This window comes from Osmerus mordax, chromosome 3 (assembly GCF_038355195.1).
Source record: "Osmerus mordax isolate fOsmMor3 chromosome 3, fOsmMor3.pri, whole genome shotgun sequence".
Classification (NCBI taxonomy): domain Eukaryota; kingdom Metazoa; phylum Chordata; class Actinopteri; order Osmeriformes; family Osmeridae; genus Osmerus; species Osmerus mordax.
The window spans coordinates 19389714-19402623 of record NC_090052.1 but is presented as its reverse complement, the minus strand read 5'-3'; the positions used below and the strand labels follow the sequence as shown (position 1 = coordinate 19402623).

Genomic DNA, 12910 nt, shown 5'->3' with positions numbered 1-12910 from the left:
TTACACTCTACATTTAACAAGCCAGTTAGCCTATGAATGTTATGCCTAATTCACATAACTCTGACCTAGTTCATACATTTTTAACCTCCAACCATAACACCTTAAACCAATGACCCTGCATTCTGTAGACTTTAAAAGGTACGGGTGCATTAATTCCAAAGCTGTGTCCGAACCTCTAAAGCAGAAACATCTATCATCCAATTAACTGAACAGAACACATGCAATCATGATTTTTATCTCAGAAACACGAAGGAGAATGTTGTTTAATTAAGAAGTAAAATGTTTTAGCACCAGCTAAAACATGTGCCACCAAAGGTGTGCATGAGTCCTCTGCTACAATTCACAGCTGGTGAAGATGATAAGGCAACCTACACCAACCCTCCAGAAATGTTTTCTGTTATCCATTGTCTGTGACCCAGCCATCTGCACTCTCAACAGCATGTAAGTGCTTCCAAGGGAATTCCTCCAGAGGGATTTAGGCAATCGTAGAAGAATGAAACCTGAGCAAATGGACTTATACACTGTCTTGGACCCTAAGGAGATGGACATCTGCATAGCCAGTGGTATTTCAATAACATCTTCCATCTCTTCCCTTTCTACAGTAATCAAGAATTCTTTTAATATTGCTTTAAAAGATTGCTCCTCTTTTGCTCCTCCTCTAAGTTTAGCAAACTGTATAATTTTCAGGTTACTTAAATATATTGCTCCCATTGTCTTGGAGAACAAATTAGTTTTTTTCACTCTTTGTTATGTGTCCCCAATCCACATGTCCAATGTATATTACAGTATAACTATTATAAAGGCTTTGACAAAATGGTATGCCACAATGTCGACAAAAAATTTGTAGGGAGTCGAGCAGTAAATGTTGTTGAAATGGTTCTGCAGGATACATGTTACTGCAAAAGTGTGACAAAACAGACCTTATATCACAAGATATTAAATAATTAAGCTTGTACTGTACTTACATTTTATACAGGATACTTTTAGCTTCATATTAGATTTATAAAACCTTGTAGCATTTATAAAGGTAAACTTTATAAGAATGCAATTCCCTGTTGTTATCATGCAAATAAAATACTGTGTACTATGTCAATTATACAGACAATTCCAGATTAAGCTTTGCACTGTTGGTAGTTGGGGTGTATGGGGCTTTGGATATCTGTCAACAGATGTTAATTCAAGTTAAGTAATTATTTTCAAATTAATAGGTTCTTCCTATGTACATTTTTAGATTGAGGTATTATCAACTAAAATGAAAACTATTCCTCAACTTTAAAAAGAAACACTTTGAGATTTGCTTTTTGTGAGAGTATATATACAACTTAATATATTTCTCACTTTCTTTTATATTGCGTTTTGTTCCACCTGTCAATGTTTATTTGAAATACTTTGTTGGCCTTGCTTCAAACAGGATTATCTCGGGTGAGACCTCTTCAACAATACCCCATCTAGACAAGTGTATGCATTGTCATTAGCCACACTAAAGAGCGTGTTAAAATGATTTACTGAAAGTTTGACGGACAAACACATTCAAGTAGTGAGAATAAAAGGATTCATTAAATCACAGAATCAAAGATGAGTTCCTTCAGTGACAAATTAATAAACTCAGACAAATTATCAGTCAAATGGACAGATGAGGATGGGTGTTTAGACAAGGTCTAGACAGCCTGAACCTCTGAGCAACACTGACTTAAGAGTTATTTGATTAAAAAGACCTAAGAAAGTGTGTGTTTGGTATATTGATATGCTGCTCTTTTAGGTCCTTGAAGGTCTTAAAAGGGCAACACCAAAAGACTGTCAGAAAATGTATTCTGGAGTCCTGCTGATGTTCTTTGTCCTTACTGAATATGCTGGGACTAACAAACCCAGGAGTGGATTAGGCACAGCGGATTAAGTGATGTGCCGATTTGAGTTCCTATGACTGTTTTTCATAGTTCTATTCATGGTTTTGAAAGGATAAACTATCTTCAGCACATATTTTGATTCAATTTTAAATGGACCACTGGTGACATGCCAATTGTAGCGATGTGTCCAATGGCGAAAGTCGCTGATCGTAGATCTGTTGGGTTGAACAAATGCACACAAATATGGCATGAAGTCTTGTCATTATCTCAGACAGTCTGAGCTTGGGATGCACTTCAAACAGTCAAAACAATTGATGTGCTTTGGTTTTGAAGGTTAGCTTCTAAAACCAGATCATGTACGCTGTAAAAACATAAAGAAAAGCAAAAAATGAATCGACAAACAACGCAACTTCAAAAGAGAGGCAATCGCAGCCTCCTTCACGGTCAAAGGTTCAAAGCTATAAAGACAGGATACCTACCATTTGGATGTGCCTTCCTATGTGTCAATTGTTTTTGTTGTGCTGAAATGTAGACCGCCAAAACTGTCTTTCTATGGATCACATCTCGCACTACGCAGTCTGCAGTATGCACGGCCGCCATCTTTAATCACAACTGAGTTCATCTGTCGATGGTTCTTCCCTTTATCCTCTTTCTCTGTTCTTCTCTATGTGCCAGCCCCCTCTGTGTTTGTTGTGGGGGGTTCATCTTTTCTGACTGACATCAAACCGCCATATCGACAGGCTCATGGCCCGCCTGGTAGGAGGGTAGCACGAACATGCAGCATTGGCGGGTGTCCTTTTTTCACGCCTCAGATTTACTGACCACATTTCGTTTTCTCAAAATCATATGGTATGACAAACAAAAATGAATCTCAAAACTGAGGCCTTTGATCTCAGGGAGGTCGGCCTCAAAGCTTCTCCATTGAGCCCATTGAAATATCCTTCTCTGAGATGGTCTGAGTAATGAGATTTAGCTTTGATTGATCGTGCTCAATTTTGTATAACCAAACGCTTTAAATACAGTCACATTGGATATATTTATGGCACACAATTTCTTTCTAAACCGTTCTCTAACCTATACGACTTAATTGTACATTCTTGCAGGGTAAATTAAGAAATATATTCCAAGTAAACAAGAGCTCAGCTGGAGTTCTTTGATGGCGCCACTTGAAATCAAATGTGATTTGAGTGGCCTTTGACTACTTCATTTGTTAAAAGTACAAACGCACTCCTTTTCCTACGCTTTCATCCTGCCAGTGCATTTCATTTATACTGACACCACCCTTTTATTAGGCTCTTGCCTCTTTTATGGTCCCACATTGAATGTTAAGGCTGTTTACTGTCAATTATATTGTTCAGTGGAGCACTTTCAACGAACAATAACAAGAGTTAAGTTTCAAAATGGGCGATGCTCTCACCTGCCTCTCCTGCTGAGTGTGTCGTCGGATCTGCTTTCTGTGGTCCGCCATGACTGGGTGCAGTCCCCTTCTTGCTACTCTAGAGTAGACTACTTTCTTATACTCATGAACCTGTTTCTGTTTCTTACTAGTGTGTTGCTGAAAGATGAGCATCTTTACTTTATGTTGCAGCCCCAGCTCTGCAATCCTATTGGAGGAGGCAAGAACTAGAGGATAGTCTGCAGAATCGTATCGTAACTATGGCAACAGACCCCGCAGGCATGTATGATCTTTTCTTAATTTCTGGTCAAATTTAAGACCGATAACACCAGCTAACAGTGGGCAGAATCACATTGTGTTAAAAGACTTACGAGTGACTAATCCAGAAATTAAACTGACTTTAAAACCAATAGCAAAAAGACAGCTGAATGGATAGTTCAGTAAGCAATCCATTCAGTTTCCTTCAGTCATTGAGAAAAAGAAAACTCTCCAGCAATAAACGTAATGTTACCCACTGAATTCTGGGGTGTTTGACATTAATACTGAAGTAATATTTTAGTTGAATTTTTGTTTGCATTTAATTAATGCAGATGCAGGATTAATTAAGATTCAGAAGAAAAAAAATCCAAACGTATGTTGATTAGAGCTAAAAAAGAAAATTGTGGAAAGGGGGGAGAGATCATATTGCCTTTGTTGTGTAGCGTTATAGGCTGCTTACATTTCATATAGATTTCACACTTGCTTGTCGTGCAGCAGCCAGGGTCAGACCAAGCAAACCATTCCCACAATGACTGGTTTTCCATTCTCACTACAGCAGCGAATATCCATAGTGTGGCCTGCCACTTGCATTTGGCCTAGATTGTGACATACCAACACAAATTCTACGAACAGATTTTCACTTGTCAGTAGTCCCTTAAAGAAAAAAGGAACGCTTTGGACTCCAGCCACACTCAGATGCAAGGGATTTTTAGAGGTGGATAGAGCAAGACACCACAAGGCAAGTAGCAAAGGCAGGCCCCTCAAAAGTCAAATAATGAGTTAGTACATTGTTGAGTGAGGGAGGTGTCAAATTTTGGAATGGCAAGATAGATCTTAATAAGCAACTTACCTACGGTTGTCATCATCACATGCATCTTTTTTTTTGGCAGAAGAATGCAGATGTGCTGAAACACAAAGTTATTTATTAACACAAGCTATTTATAACTTTGTGTTATTATGATTTATATTTGTGTTATTATCTATATGACTCCTCTTGACACCTCATTGTATGAGAATGATTGTAATGTAAAAAAAAATGAAATCATTTAAACAATAAAATAACATAAATCTTACTTTTGGTGGCACAGAAAAAATCTTAAACTGTATATGAAAAGGGGATATTGTACTAAAACGTAACATGTATTTAATATCAGGGAAGCATACAATGCTATGTTGACTCATGATGTTAGTTTGCACAAAACCAGTGAGACTGTGGTCTCATTTTTCAGTACGGTTCATCTGGAGGGTGTGGCTAATTCAGGATACTAAGATCTTAGAGTTTAGCCAAGGACAGTCTGGGTGTGTTCGTCATATTGTGTTTCCTTTTGCTGCTCTTGTTACAGCATCGAAGCACTATACACATACATGAGATAAGGAAGTGGCCCAATGAGCTCATCCAATACTGTATAATTTCCAGGCATCAGGAAGCACTATCCACCACAAGCCCCTGCTCAATTACCCATTACATTTTGGCAGTTAATTTTAGTAGAATATATTGAATATATTTAGGTCAGGGTTAAGGTTAAGGTTAGGGTTAGGCTATCCACTCCATATCTTCCGGGTTACAACTGCCTGGTTCAAATGATTGCGTATTTTGGGGGACTTTGCTTAACTTTTCAATGCAATCTCTATGTGTGACTGGGTCATTCCACAAAAGGAGGACATTTTACATTTTGAAAAGTCTAATTTGCATAATGTTCACATTTTTTACATTAGCTACAATGTAATTACAAAAATTGTATTCTTCTGGCTATTAGTACCAGTTAGTAAATCAACTGTGAAGCAGTGAATTTGCATAAATGCAATTTGTGCAAATATTGTATACTATCGAATGCCCTGTAGACCCAGTTGAAAACTAAATGTGTTCTTCAAAAATCTGTATTTCCCTCCAATTTCTTGGAATGAATTAGTCCTTTTTAGGGGATCAGAAAGTAATGATATCCAAAGGGTTTCCCCATTGTTTCAGTGAATGGGCTGCACTTCGGTTATCAGTGTTCCCAGGCCACAAAAATGGACCTCGGAGATAAACCCCACAGAATGGACTTCCTTGTAATTTCTGTGCTTAAAAAAGCCCCAGCAGTTATGTCTGACTGAAAATATAATCATGCCATTAGACAACAAGCATATAAAGCAAACCAAATAATTCCTCCTCATTTCACCTAGCCACTGTTTTTCTATGTACAGAGGAACACCTGTTATGCATGCTTATTGTTCTCCTTCTGCAGGAGATGGTATGTTTGTACAATGGGAATAGATTTCGTTATAACAGTCGTATCTCTTGTGGTTACTGAGTAAGATACTTCTGAGGCTTCTATCAAAAGAAAAGAGACAGATTTTATTTCTCTAGGTGTTGATGATTAGGGATAAGCAGGTCAAGGTTTCATACACAACATCTGTGGTTTTCACACTGTCTCATTCCCAATGGTAATGAGTCTTATTCATTTTTGAAACCCTTTGAAACAGCCCTTAGGATATCTGATCAAATAAAAAAACCCAAGGCAAGCATTTTTCTCTGATGTTTAGAAAAAAGACAATAAAAGCATTGCCAGACTCATGCATATTGTATCACAAAATGGAAAGGCAAGGCAAATGTACTGATTATAGCATGTATCAATTTGTCATTGCTACTCAGTTGTATGGTATAGTACATTTCTCATAAATAATCAAGAAATATAAATAATGTCTTTTAGTCGCGATTATGACATTGGGAATTATTACATCTTAATTCAACCAATAAGTACAGACGTTAATCCCATTGTCCAGAGTTACTTCTTTACTCAGGTTTCCACAATATTCTTTGTCCTGTGAGCCCATCCCCCAATCACCAACACTACTAGCCCTCACCCCCTCTTCTCTCCCAAAGGTGTTTGTTTATTCCTCCCTCCAGGCCACAAGACCAAACCCCAAACTCGCCGTCAAAGAACATTTTGAAAGAGAAGATTAAAGGATACAGAAAAAAACTGGGGTAGTAACTCAGCTGACCCGGCCATCTGTGCTTCACATGCACAAGACTAGCACATTAAAAAGACAACGCAGTATTCAATAGAATATCATATTTTGTACAAAATGTACACTTTATGTTTGAGGAGGAGGGAGACAGAGAAAGAACGAAAGATAGACAATGAAGAAGGAAAGGAACTGTGGGAGAGAGCGAGACAAAAAAATGAACGAGAAAAGAGAGCCAGAGACATAACGTGGGGGAAAGAGAAATAATATTGTGTAACAGCTTCCCCTTGTGGTTCAAAAACACATTTTCGAGTATTTGTTTACATAAAAAGTTCGGGCTACCATTTAAAAAATTATAGACATTTCTTTCAAATGTTTTCACATTGCTTAGTCCCTTTAGCAAACCTATCTAGCAGTCAAAATATATTTCGTGGTTGTCATTTTGTGCATATTTGACATTGTAATTGGTTTAGGCTTGAAAGCCAAACTCATGAGCTCAGCACCCTACGTTTCTACGTTTTTTATCTATGGCCTTGTTGTGTTGTGTTGTCTGTTTTTATTGTATCGTGTTGTCTGTACATATTGTCTGTGGTTGCTGTTGGTATGAGAGCTGTGAGAGATACCTGAATTTCCCCACGGGATTAATAAAGTATCTATCATGATTAAGTATGTTATCAACGCTCTACTTATCCTTAAGATTCGGCGGCAAAAGCGCAGGCGCGGTGGCCAAGTGGTAAGGCGTCGGTCTCGTAAACCGAAGATCGCGGGTTCGAACCCCGTCCGTGCCTTTTGAAGTGCACTTCATTAGCATATGTAATTGGGATTGCATATGCATTTCCTCTCTTACGCTCCTAATAGATAAAAAAAAAAAAACTCGATGCAGACACTGACAAAGCAAGCAACAACCTTCCTCCTTGAAGAGTTTTACAAGTAGCTTATTCGAGTAGACAGAGGGCGACATATCCACTACTGTATAAATAATAATTATCTGCATGATAGACATGACATTTTTCAATAAAGGGTTTACCATGCCAAATGTTTCATTTTGAATTAACAAATGTTTAGAGAGGAATTTGCGAATGTCATTGGAGTGTACACCATTCAGAAAAATCCTAACTTTTTGTCAATATCAGATCCACATATCTGTATGAATGTCCTATGTTGGGAGATTTGGTAACGGAAATGGGTCACATCGCAGGCCTACACATGTCCCAACTTGTCTCTTATTGACAATGGTTGAGGCAACAGAACTAATCCATTAAGAACTAAAATGTTTGATGCCAATTTCATTTGTGTTGTTTACTTTGGAGACGAAATCTTACCCCCTCTCGGCCTCTCATACCTCGTGGCGTAAACCATGAACGCTGTTTGAGAAACTGCTATTGAGATGTTAGAATGCACTGAGGCAAATCTACGAAGCACTGCTGATCTCACCACTAGGAGCACGTAGGCTATAGCCTACTTAAAGAAACAACAACAGATAAAATCCGACAAGATGGTCATTGATGCCCAGCTGACTGATTTGATTTTTATCAGGGTAAGTTTAAAGCAATATTATTGTATACAGGAGGTTGTTCAAGAGGTTGTTCTTAACATTGATACGGTATATCTGAGCGTTTTACGTCGTCTTTCTTGCAGGGCTGGGCACGCAGGTGTTAGGTGTCCAGTGGTCTTTATCAGTCCGTCCTAAAACATTTTTGTGGGGATGTAACGTACACTGTTATTTGTTGTGCTTATAAGTTGCATTATCTCGCAGGAAGTATTAATGATCAATGGGTGGTAGTTATTATCCGTCGTTACATTTCCCCGGGTGGTCTGTCTGAGCACCAGACAGATTGTGTCTGAGAGTACCTGAACTCTCCAGAGATCAGCAGACAGCGTCTCGTACTGCAGACTCGAGTCACTTTACTAAATGCGCAATACAGCAGGTCGTGTTCTTTTAGCCTTTTAGTCTTCTTTTACAGTCTAATATGGAATATGTACGTTTAGTTGGCACTAGAATTATTGATCAATTGTGTTTTAAAGATTAGAAAACGGTTCATTAAATGCACAGAATCTTGTATAATAAAACTGTTTTAAAGTCTTTGGGATTCTTCCTTTTAATAAACAGAAGTATAGACACAATTTAGGCTATTACAACATTATTTTAATCCAGTGCTAAAGTGAAATAGCAATGCAGTGCTATTAGTACACAAAATCAGAGGACAAGCCTCAGTATTCATGCTCTATTTTACCAGACTACATCAAGTGGCTTATAGTGGTCTCAGTGACGGGATATTGAGGGCAAGATGAGTTGATAAAAATCCAACTGGCCCACAAAGTCCCGCTTCTGGCATGCACGCTATCGTCTAAAATGTGAAGACCAACGTAGGCTATTTCTCTATTGAATTACTGAAATACAAATACTATTAACTAAGCAATACTATAGACTAAGAATTGTTTAAACACAGCACGGAGAATGAGGGGCTTTTGGGGGCACGTGTGTTTTAGTTTCACAGTCATAATGCCCCTAAAAATCCTTATTGCTCTTGCATTGATCTCCTATGTGTGGTGATTTGGCTGTGGGGGATAAAACTGGGATCCGATGTCAATTCATCTAACACTTTACAGGCTGTCTATTTTAATAATACTTTGTATGTGTTTGTGTGTGTAACAACTTCTCCAAAGTGTTACAAAATCCTGTAATCTTTAGTACAAAGGGTGGTTCTTGAAGTTGTGTTTATTTAAAAACATGTCTGTTGATGAACATGTCTCATGTAACTGCAGGGCTGTAGAATTGTAAAGACATCAATGACAAATTACAGCGTGTTTTTCCGGGTCCATCAGGGGGTTTCTTAATGTGGTTCTGCAATGTAAAAGCCATGTGTTTCAAATCAAAGCCCACTTTGTTCCATCCTAATCTTGAGGCAAACACCAAAACATGTATTTTCACACACGTTAGTACGGAAGCATGTAACACAACAAAAGCTATCAACATTCATACTAGCACTGGTTTTCTCAAACAAGGTGTTGGTAGAGGGTTTATGCATTTGGTCATCACAGTTTAGATTTAGTGCCCTATTAAGTTGTTTTGCACTGGAGTTTGTCTACTGGTCTTACTGGTTTACTTGACACATGCTCACTAAATAACTTAAGAGCATTTTCAACCCAACAGATGATTGTAACCAGTTTTTCAACAGATCTGTAGATGTCATGTTTGTCACCGTAATAAGAGGGGGAAAAGTGCCAGTTGTAACCTTTTTGTCACCTCATGTTTTCTGCAGAACAACAAGAACATTCCAAACTGACCTGAACCTCAATAACATGGGAGTGCTGTGCTTCTACCAAAATGACCACAAGGAAATTCCTAAATGGCATTCTGGGTCCTAACAAGTCGAACCTATTCAATAAAAAATGTATCGTGACAGAAACATGATATGAGAGAGAATAAAAATGAATGGGTAAATACTGCTAACGGCTTTAGCCCTTCAGAGAAGTATGCGGCAGATCATTTGCACTTAATTAAGTAATTATCAGCCTCCTCCTAAATGGTTTGGATTCTCACAGCCACTGTTTAGATTCCAGATGTGACCAATATAACTTAGGCACTGCATTCCTTATAGGTGTGTTTCTGAATTGTGCACCTGCCTTTGCGTCAACTAATTTCTCCTCCTCCACAACCATTCCCTTGACGACAGCATACATTTCGGTTAACTTTCAAATTTTGTTTCAACGTCCTTTGACTTTCTTTAAAAGACGTGCCTATTTATTATCCCGTTTTGTTACTCCTAAAGCCCTCACAACGATCTCTGAAACATTAGGGGACTACAAGATAGAACAGCTGGTACAACCAAAGAAGCACAATGTTGACATATGACAATTGCATGAATTGAGTTTGCCCATAGTTTGTAGATCCTAGAGGAGGAAGAGGAGAGCACAAAAGCCCCAATAGCTGTTTAATCATGTCGTCTGGCTGGCTTCCATGCTGACAGGCAGCTAGATATGACCATTTGAGGTTGGAAGAGTCTCTCTTTCTCTGTCTCTCTTTCTCTCTCTCACCCTCTCTCACAATAACCTTTTGAGTTTTACAGGTATAAGTCTGGTATTGTAACAAAATGTATTATCTTAAGCTAAAAGTGGTGAAACCTGTCATGGCCACAGCCGTGCCCCCTTGTTTTTGGTTTTGCCCTGCCCTATTGTTTCCCTGTGTCTGTCATTGTCTTCACCTGTGTCTCGTTCAGTGGTTTAAGTTCTCGTTTGTCTTATCATGTCCACCTGTGTCGTGTTTGGTTCTGTGTATTTAGGTTCCTGTTTTGTGTCCAGTCTTTGTCTTGTCCTTAACCTTGTTACCGTGAGTACCCTGTCTGCTTTCCCGTTTAAAAGAATAAACCCTTTTTTTGATTCTATGACTGGCTACCTCTCCCACGTTTGGGCCCTACCCCCCGGACACAACGTAACAAAACCATCACTTATGGGCAAGAAATTTGTTTTAAGTCATTGAGTCCTAAATCCCATATCCTGAAGTTAAAAGCTTTGAAGATAAAAGCATGATGTAAATCTTATGAGACAAAGTCTGCTTTACGTGAACATTTTGAAATGCTTTGACAGTCACTGAGGCAAACATGGTGTGAGTGCAACTGTAGTGCCTAGTCATAGAGAAAGGGAGAGATACAGATACAGTAGCTTGCAGGGGACCTCTGCAGGGTAAAGTATATTGAAAAATCTCACATGACAAGCCACCCTCACACTGTGAGAAGGGATACATATACCCTTTCTGCGTCCACAGTTATATTTAGATCTTCAGCACAACCGTTAAACAGAAGACGTCATTATGCGTTTAGGCAACATATTATTAAGCCTTTAGGAGGCATTTGTTTCTTTCACTCTGAAAACCCTATGTTTTTATTGAGTACTTAAATCAGGCATGTCTGGCATATCATACGCATACAAGGGAATGAAATAAATTGGACTTAAACTGTACTTGGTGGAAGCTCATCAAAGGGTATTTAAAGGAAGGAGCCTCTGGACTTCTTAAGCCATTTTACTTTGGGGTTTTTTAAGTTCACTGAACTCTTAAGAGTATTGTCCGTGGTCAATTACAGATTTATTTCACTTATCAATTGTTAAATCCACTGCAGACATTTGGTATATCAGTGCAGGACTTAACTGACTAACTTGCTTATGACTGCAGTCAGTGGTGTATCCTGTCTCTGCAGACCCAGGTCATGTATGTGCGGTCCTGAGAGAAGTTTTGAGAAAAAGAACTGTTCTGGTATGAGGTCCTTACTGACATCTTATCTCTATGTTGTATTGTGGAATGTGAGATTCTGTTTTGATTCCAACAGGGGAAAACGTGTGATTTCTGTTGTAGAATATTGAGGTACATGCAGAGACACACACCATCCTAAAATAAACAGCTAAGTAGTCAGTTGAGCTATTCCCATGTAGAAAAGGGAAAGGAAAGAATAATAAGTAATCTTATTTTTCTATCAGTGAATCTAAACGTTCAGCTGACTGGAGGATTATCGTTTCGCTAAAGAAATGTTTACTGACACGAGTCACAATTTATTTTTTATGAATGAAGACTCCCATCTGATTTATATAATGATGATGTTCTGTTTCAATAGTGAGCATATTTTTGCTGTGTAATAACTTACTATAAGCGTCTCATTGCTTGTTCTCACAGAAACCTATACTCATTCACATGAGTCAGGAGGGTAAAACATGCCAGGCAGAGCTGAAATACGCCTCCTCACCTGATCACAGCAGTGCAGCCTGGGCCAGAACTACAAGCACATGTAGGCGGGCCTCCTGCATCCACAACAGAACAAATATCCATTTTGAATAGATGTCTGAAAACTATATTTGAATAATCACTATGTTACTGCATTTGTTGTTATTACGAAATACCCTTTTCTTAATCCCGAGGTAAGGGAGAATTTGGGTACGGTTAAAATGTTAATAAAACTATGAATAATAGGGATTGATTCATTTTAAATCAGATGAAGAATGTTCTTACTAAGCACAAAATGAATCCCACAAGACCAATCCCACAAGACAGGCCAATACATGTGTCCCTGCAACTCAAATGCTCCAAAGTGATTACACTTTCTTCCTTGCACATCCCACATATTATAAATGAATATAGGACTGAAACATGGCTAATATCTCGTATGGTTTTAGCCAGTTTTGTGGTTTGTTATGTATAGATCTGTACTGAGTATATTTTAAAATGCTGACCTTAATGTTTTGTTGTGTTGAAATGTTTTGTTAATTTTGTGTATGATATGATATACCACGTACAGTGAACAGTAAAATGTATACCAGTATATAGAATATTGAAAAATAGACCTAAGAAATAACTTTAGGAATCAAGCAAAGCTAACCCTCAACCCATTCAAATTAAAGAATTTCCAAAAAGGAAGAAAACAAGTAAATGGAAAATAAAGGATTAAAAGCCTTCTCTCTTCTCCTGCCATGTGACAGC

General features: G+C 38.3%; 1 non-coding gene across 1 annotated transcript; it reads left to right on the top strand.

The window, feature by feature from the left end:
• Positions 1-7160: 7160 nt before the first annotated feature.
• trnat-cgu (transfer RNA threonine (anticodon CGU)) lies at positions 7161-7232 on the top strand. The gene has a single exon. It is a non-coding gene; the product is annotated as a tRNA-Thr (tRNA).
• The last annotated feature ends 5678 nt before the right edge of the window (positions 7233-12910 follow it).